Below are 6542 nucleotides of genomic sequence, written 5' to 3'. Positions count from 1 at the left end.
GTGGTGGAGCTGTAGACCAAGGGAGGGGCCGGTGGTGGTGTTCTAGTTTGAGGCTCGTGGAGCTGGAGACTCAGGGAGGAGCTGGTGCTTCTGTTCTAATGTGAGAGTTGTGGAGGTGAAGACCCAGGGAGGAACTTTGTTGTTCTAGTTTGAGGGTTGTGGAGCTCGAGACCCAGGAACAGCTGGTGCTGCTGTGGTTTAAGGCTGAGGGTCATGGAACTGGAGACCCAGGGAGGAGCTGCTGCTGCTGTTCAAGTCTGGGGGTCGTGAGCTGGAGAGCAGGGAGGAACTAGTTCTAGTGTTCTAGTGTGAGGATCGTGGAGCTGTAGACCCAGGGAGGAGCCACTGTTGCTGTGTAGTTTGAGGATCGTGGAGCTGGAGACCTAAGGAGGAGCCGATGCCGCTGTGTAGTTTGAGGGTCGTGGAGCTGGAGATCTAGGGAGGAGCTGGTGCGACCACTGTTTAAGTCAGGGGGTCATAGATCTGGAGGTTGTGGGAGGAGTCCATGCTGCTCTTCATCTGTGGGTAGGATCCAGTGCTTCAGTTGAAGTTTGAGGATTTGGGAGCTGGAGATCCAGGAAGGAGCTGGTGATGCCATTCTATTTTTAGGGTCATGGAGTTGGAGACCCGGGGAGGAGCCTGTGCTACTGCTGTTCATGTTTGGGGGTTGTATAGCTGGAAACCCAGGGAGAAGCCAGTACTACCGCTTTTAAATTTTGAGGGTCGTGGAGCCTGAGACCCGGGGAGAAGCCAGCGCTGCTATTCAAATGGCTCCTCCTTGGGTCTCCGCTTCCCCCACTTTCAAACTAGAACAACAGCAGCAGCTCCTCCCCAGGTCTCCAGCTCCATGACTCTCATACTAGAACAGGAGCACCAGCTGCACCTTAGGTTTCCAGATCCACCACCCTCAAATTAGAAGAGCAGCAGCAGCTCCTCTCTGGGTCTCCAGATCCATGACCCTCTAACTAGAACAGTAGCACTGGCTCCTCCCCGGGTCTCCAGCTCTTCCACCCTCAGACTTGAGGAGCTGGAGACTCAGGGAGGAGCCAGTGCTGCTATTCTACTTTGAGGGTTGTGGAGCTGGAGACCCAGTGTGCAGCTGCTACTGCTGTTCTAGTTTGAGGGTCTTGGAGCTGGAGCTTTTATGAGGAGCTGGTGCTGCCTTTCAAGTCTGAGAGTCGTTGAGCTGGAGATCCAGGAAGGAACCAGTGTTGCTGTTATTTTCTGAGGGTTGTGGAGCTGGAGACCCAGGTAGGTGCTAGAGCTGCAATTCAAGTTTGAGGGTGGTGAAGCTAGAGACCCAAGGAGGAGCCGGTGCTGCTGTTCATGTCTGAGGGTTGTGGAGCTGGAGAACTAGGGAGAGGCCGGTGCTGCTGTTCATGTCTGAGGGTCATGGAGCTGGAGATCTGGGGAAGAGCTGTTGCTGCCATTCAAATCTGTGAGTCCTGGAGCTGGAGCCCTGGGGAGGAGCCTGTGCTGCCATTCATGTCTTAGGTTCATGGAGCTGGAAACCCAGGGAGGAGGTGATGCTGCTGTTCTAGTTTAAGGATCATGGAGCTGAAGACCCGGACAGGAGCTGGTGCTACTGCTGTTTAAATCTGAAGGTCGTGGAGCTGGAGCCTTGGGGAGGTGCTGGTGCTGCCTCTCAAGTCTGAGAGTCACTGAGCTGGAGATCTAGGGAAGAGCCACTACTGCTGTCATAGTTTGAGGATTGTGGAGCTGGAGACTGGGGAGGAGCTGGTGCTACAGTTCAAGTTTTATGGTTGTGGAGCTGAAGACCTAGGGAGGAGCTGGTGCTACCACCATGTAAGTCTGAGGGTCGTGGAGCTACTGGCCCTGGGGAGCAGCCAGTGCTACAGTTGAGGTTTGAGGGTCAGGGAGTTGGAGACTTAAGGAGTAGCTCGTGCTGCTCTTCTAGTTTGAGGGTCTTGAAGCTGGAGCCTTGGGGAGGAGCCACTGCTGCCTCTCAAGTCTGAGAATCATTGAGCTGGAGGGGAGCTGGTGCTGCTGTTGTAGTTTGAGGGTTGGGGAGCTGGGGAGCTGGAGATCTTGGGAGGAGCCAGTGCTGCTGTTTAAGTCTGAGGGTCATGGAGCTCAACATGGAGCCAAATTTGGAGAAGTAGAGAGAGAGAGGGTCACAGGACGCCACTTAAAACTGTAGATGTAGCTGTACCCCAAGCAAGTTAAGCTTGGGAACTTCTCAATTCCAGTGATTAATACATTATTTTTCCTCTTACACAGTTTGGATTTGTTTTCTGTCTCATGAGACAGAAAGACAATGATTAATACCCTTAGGAATTGAAAAGCTTAAAAAAACTAAATGATGTTGGTAATAATAATAATAGAAATTAAACCATCATTATCTTGACTGACAAGAGACAAAATTACACATACACTATATATATATATTTTTTTTTCAATCAGTCAGTAAAATTAAAAATGAATTGAAAAATAGACCCAAGCAAAGCTGTAAAATCTTGTTTCATGGAGAAGCGATGGAGGACAGAGATTAATCTGAGAGTTGCTGTTAATGGAGAAACTGAGAACTTACCATTTTTCCTGTGAGGTTTTGGTGCAGAATGATATTCTGTGAGTTCTGCAGTTGAGTCACTTTGCATGGCCTGGTGATGCAGTAGGTGTCACAGAAGGACCCTGTCCCAGCTGATCCTGCCTCTCTGCTGTGACGAGTGTGGCCTTTGATCCCCGATAACTGACCAACTAACTGTGTCTTAAGAGGAGACTAGGCCCATGAGCACAAGGGTACCCATGATGAGGTTCCATGGATGGAACACTATGGATGTTCCTGATGTTCTTTCCTGATGTGGATCTGCCATCTTGCTATTTAATGGATCTTGTTTATAACTGTCTTCTAAATATTGAATAGAAAAATGTATTTGTATAATATGGGTAAGGTGTAAAGAATATCAATGCGTTGGGCACCCAGGACCTCCACCAAGTTTAGGGAATAGAATCTGAAGAGATTTAACTTTGGATGCTCCCTGGAGGCCCCTCCTGAATCCCAGTCCCTTCCCTTCTACAGAGGGAATCATTTTCTGCTTTCGTCTTTATTATTCTGGTATTTTTCTTCATAGTACGTTTCTTTCACCATGTATGTGTACATCCCTAAACAATACGCCATTTAGTTTTTGAACTTTCTGTTGTCTTTGAGACAGGGTCTTGCTCTGTTGCCTCGGCTGCAGTTTTTGAACTTCGATGTGAAGGAATTCTTTTGTGTGAATGCATTGGGTCTGAGCATTTGCTCGATGGCTATTTTTGTCCTCCATTCTCTTCCTGAGACCTATCAACATTGATGTGATTCATTTTCATTGCTGCGTGATCTCCCGTGCTATGAGGGGAACATGGGAAATGTCTCTATTTTCCTGTTGATGAGTGTTTGGCCAGGTTGGGACCCTTAGGACTGTGTTGCTAGAATGTTCTTGAGCATTTCTTTTGTACACAAGTGCAAGTTTCTTCTGGTCAGTAGCTTTCAATTTTTAAAATTTCCTCCCTGGTAATAAATGTAATTTTCCTCATAACCCACAACACACATCCTTTCATATACAAGAATACAACAACAACAAAAAATTCACAACCGTTCTTAGCAGGGGCTGAATGTTCTTGTTGCTTTCCATTCTCCCCAACCGTTTCATTTACTGGATTGTGGGATTTTTGCCAGTTTGGTGGGTGTCACGTGATACCTCATCCTGTTAGGCTGAGACCCTCTTCATGTTTTCATTGGTCATTCCTTCACATTTCCTCTTCTATGAAGGGCTGGTTCAACTTATTGCCCATTTTCCCTTTAGTTGTCTGAATTTTTGTCTTTTTCTTTTATTATTATTATTTGAGGTGAAGTCTCACTCTGTCACCCAGGCTGAAGTGCAATGGCACGATCTCAGCTTACTGCCACCTGTGCCTTCCAGGTTTAAGCAATTCTCCTGCCTCAGCTTCCAGAGTAGCTGGGATTACAGGTGTGCACCCAAACTCTCCTGACAGCCTGTCCGTCACCCACTCCTCATTTCTAGATCACCAGGAATTCAAGACTTAGCAAATCTAGAGGCCTCCAGCAGATCAGGATGATGCCATAGACTCAGCATCTCATGAGATTTAATCCCTTTGGCAATAATCCTATCGCTGGAATTTCTTAAAATGCTTTGCCATTTTCTCTTGTGCTACCTGATGGAAGAATCCCTGCACTTAAAGTTTTAACTTAGTGAAAAAGAAATCTCAACCAAAAGAACATTTTCTGTCATCTTCTTTGGTTGTGGAAAAACAGATGCTTCTCTAAACTATGATTTTGTTCTTCTAAAGCATTACCACTAAAATACCATGGCTGACTTTAGAACACCAGGGATTCTTTACATGTCCTGAATCAGAATTTTCTAATTTGTTCATAAGAAAATATAAAGCCATGATTCTTTCCTTTAGTATTTTATCTGCTACTGATATTTAGTTAAAAATCTCTATTTTTTTGTTTTTTTGAGGGACGGAGTCTCGTTCTGTAGCCCAGCCTGAAATGCTGTGGAGTGATCTGGGCTCGCTGCAAGCCTCCTGTGTTCCTGCCATTCTCCTGCCTCAGCCTCCCGAGTAGCTGTGACTGCAAGTGCCTGCCACCACGCCCTGCTAATTTTCTTTGTATTTTTAGTAGAGACGGGGTTTCACCGTGTTAGCCAGGATGGTCTCGATCTCCTTGACCTCGTGATCCGCCTGCCTCTGCCTCCCAAAGTGCTGGGATTACAGGTGTGAGCCACTGCACCTGGCCAAAAATCCCATTTTCTAAAATATTTATTGGCTTTCAAATTTCGTGTTATAATCCAGTAGAGAATTAATGGAATTTCATTCTTTCCTCATGTGATCGAGTAATGAACTAGAGATTCTGCTAGACTATTTGGGAAGAAGGTAACCTAACGATACTTCTAGACTAGAGATTCCGCTAGACTATTTGGGAAGAAGGTAACCTAACGATACTTCTAAACTAGAGATTCCGCTAGACTGTTTGGGAAGAAGATAACGATACTTCTAAATTACAGGTCCTCTGACCATCAGTCTTGAACATTGTCCTGATACCCTGGACAGAAATCAATGTTCCTATTCTTAAAAAACATGACTGGCTGGGCACAATGGATCACACCTGTAATCCTAGCACTTTGGGAGGCCAAGGTGGGTGGATCACCTAAGGTTGGGAGTTCGCAACCAGCCTGACCAACATGGAGAAACCCCGTCTCTACTAAAAATACCAAATTAGCCAGGCATGGTGGTGGGCACCTGTAGTCCCAGCTCTCCAGCTACTTGGGAGGCTGAGGCAGGAGACTCGCTTGAACCCCGGAGGCAGAGGTTGCAGTGAGCCGAGATCACACCACTGCACTCCTGCCTGGGCAACAAAACTCTGTCTCAAAAAAAAAAAAAACTGACTTATTCTGGTTTGGCTCCAGCATACTGCAGCCTGGGCAGTGATATTCCTTGTCATTCCTCAGCCCTGACCACACCTACTTCTATTAGAAGTAATCCCCACATCAGATTAATCGGTCTTTTTAAGAGTTGTTTTATTCCCCTGTGGACAAAAGATCATTTGGAATGTATAAAAAACTGCTACAATATAAATAAGAATACATCTAATTCTCCTAAGATTGGGCAAATGCCATGAGCAGTTCAGAGATTCTGAAGAAGCCCATGTAAGATTTGACATGTCCCACATAATCAAGATAACACCCATGAAAGAACAATGGAATGCCCTCTCACACCCATTCTACTGACAAGTGTTTAAATCTGTCTACACCAGGTGGTGGGCAGGAAGTGGAGAGACCTCTTCCATTGTGGGTAGGAGTCTGTATTGAATCATTCCTTTGACATAGACTCAGGTGGTATTCAGGACAGTGGACGCTGTACTCATTTCACTACTCGGCAATCTGAGTCAGTTCCAGGCTCCAAGCACGTTCTAGAAAGCATGAAGATATTTGGTTGTTTACTTTACTGTTGTTTTCATAATAAAAAGTTAGCAATAAAACATTCCACTGAAGTACAGCATGTTTTCTCATGTTGGTGTTCGATTTCTCTTTCTATGCCAGACTAGAACATCTGAACTAGCAAAAAATTAAGCAATCAAAATGCTGGATAAAAAGACGTTAAATCTTTCAAATATATTAATGAGGACTTCTGAGTGACACACAATAAGAAGTACTGCATCAATCCAAATCTCTCCTCATATTTTCAGAAATACAGAGGTCAAATAATGGGGCAAATAAAACACCCTGATCTATATTTTCAGTAAAATAAGTAGATAAAAAATGCCTAAATCCATCAGATCCTTGCCTGTAAAACAGATAATCAAAACAGCTGGTGAATTTTGAGTGATGTCTGAGCATGAGATGAATGTAATGTAGGGATATGAAATCTGTTTTGGTGATTGTATTGTGCTTATTAGGAGAGTGTCATGGTTTGTAGGAAGAACACTAAAGTATGGGGCATGAGGTGGTGTCATTAAAGATGAGGCATCAGCGTGGCAGCTCGCTCTCAAGTGGTGCAGGCAGAGAAGTTCTCTGGATTCT

Source organism: Mandrillus leucophaeus, unplaced genomic scaffold (genome assembly GCF_000951045.1).
Source record: "Mandrillus leucophaeus isolate KB7577 unplaced genomic scaffold, Mleu.le_1.0 Scaffold337, whole genome shotgun sequence".
NCBI lineage: Eukaryota > Metazoa > Chordata > Mammalia > Primates > Cercopithecidae > Mandrillus > Mandrillus leucophaeus.
This window is presented reverse-complemented; position numbering follows the sequence as displayed.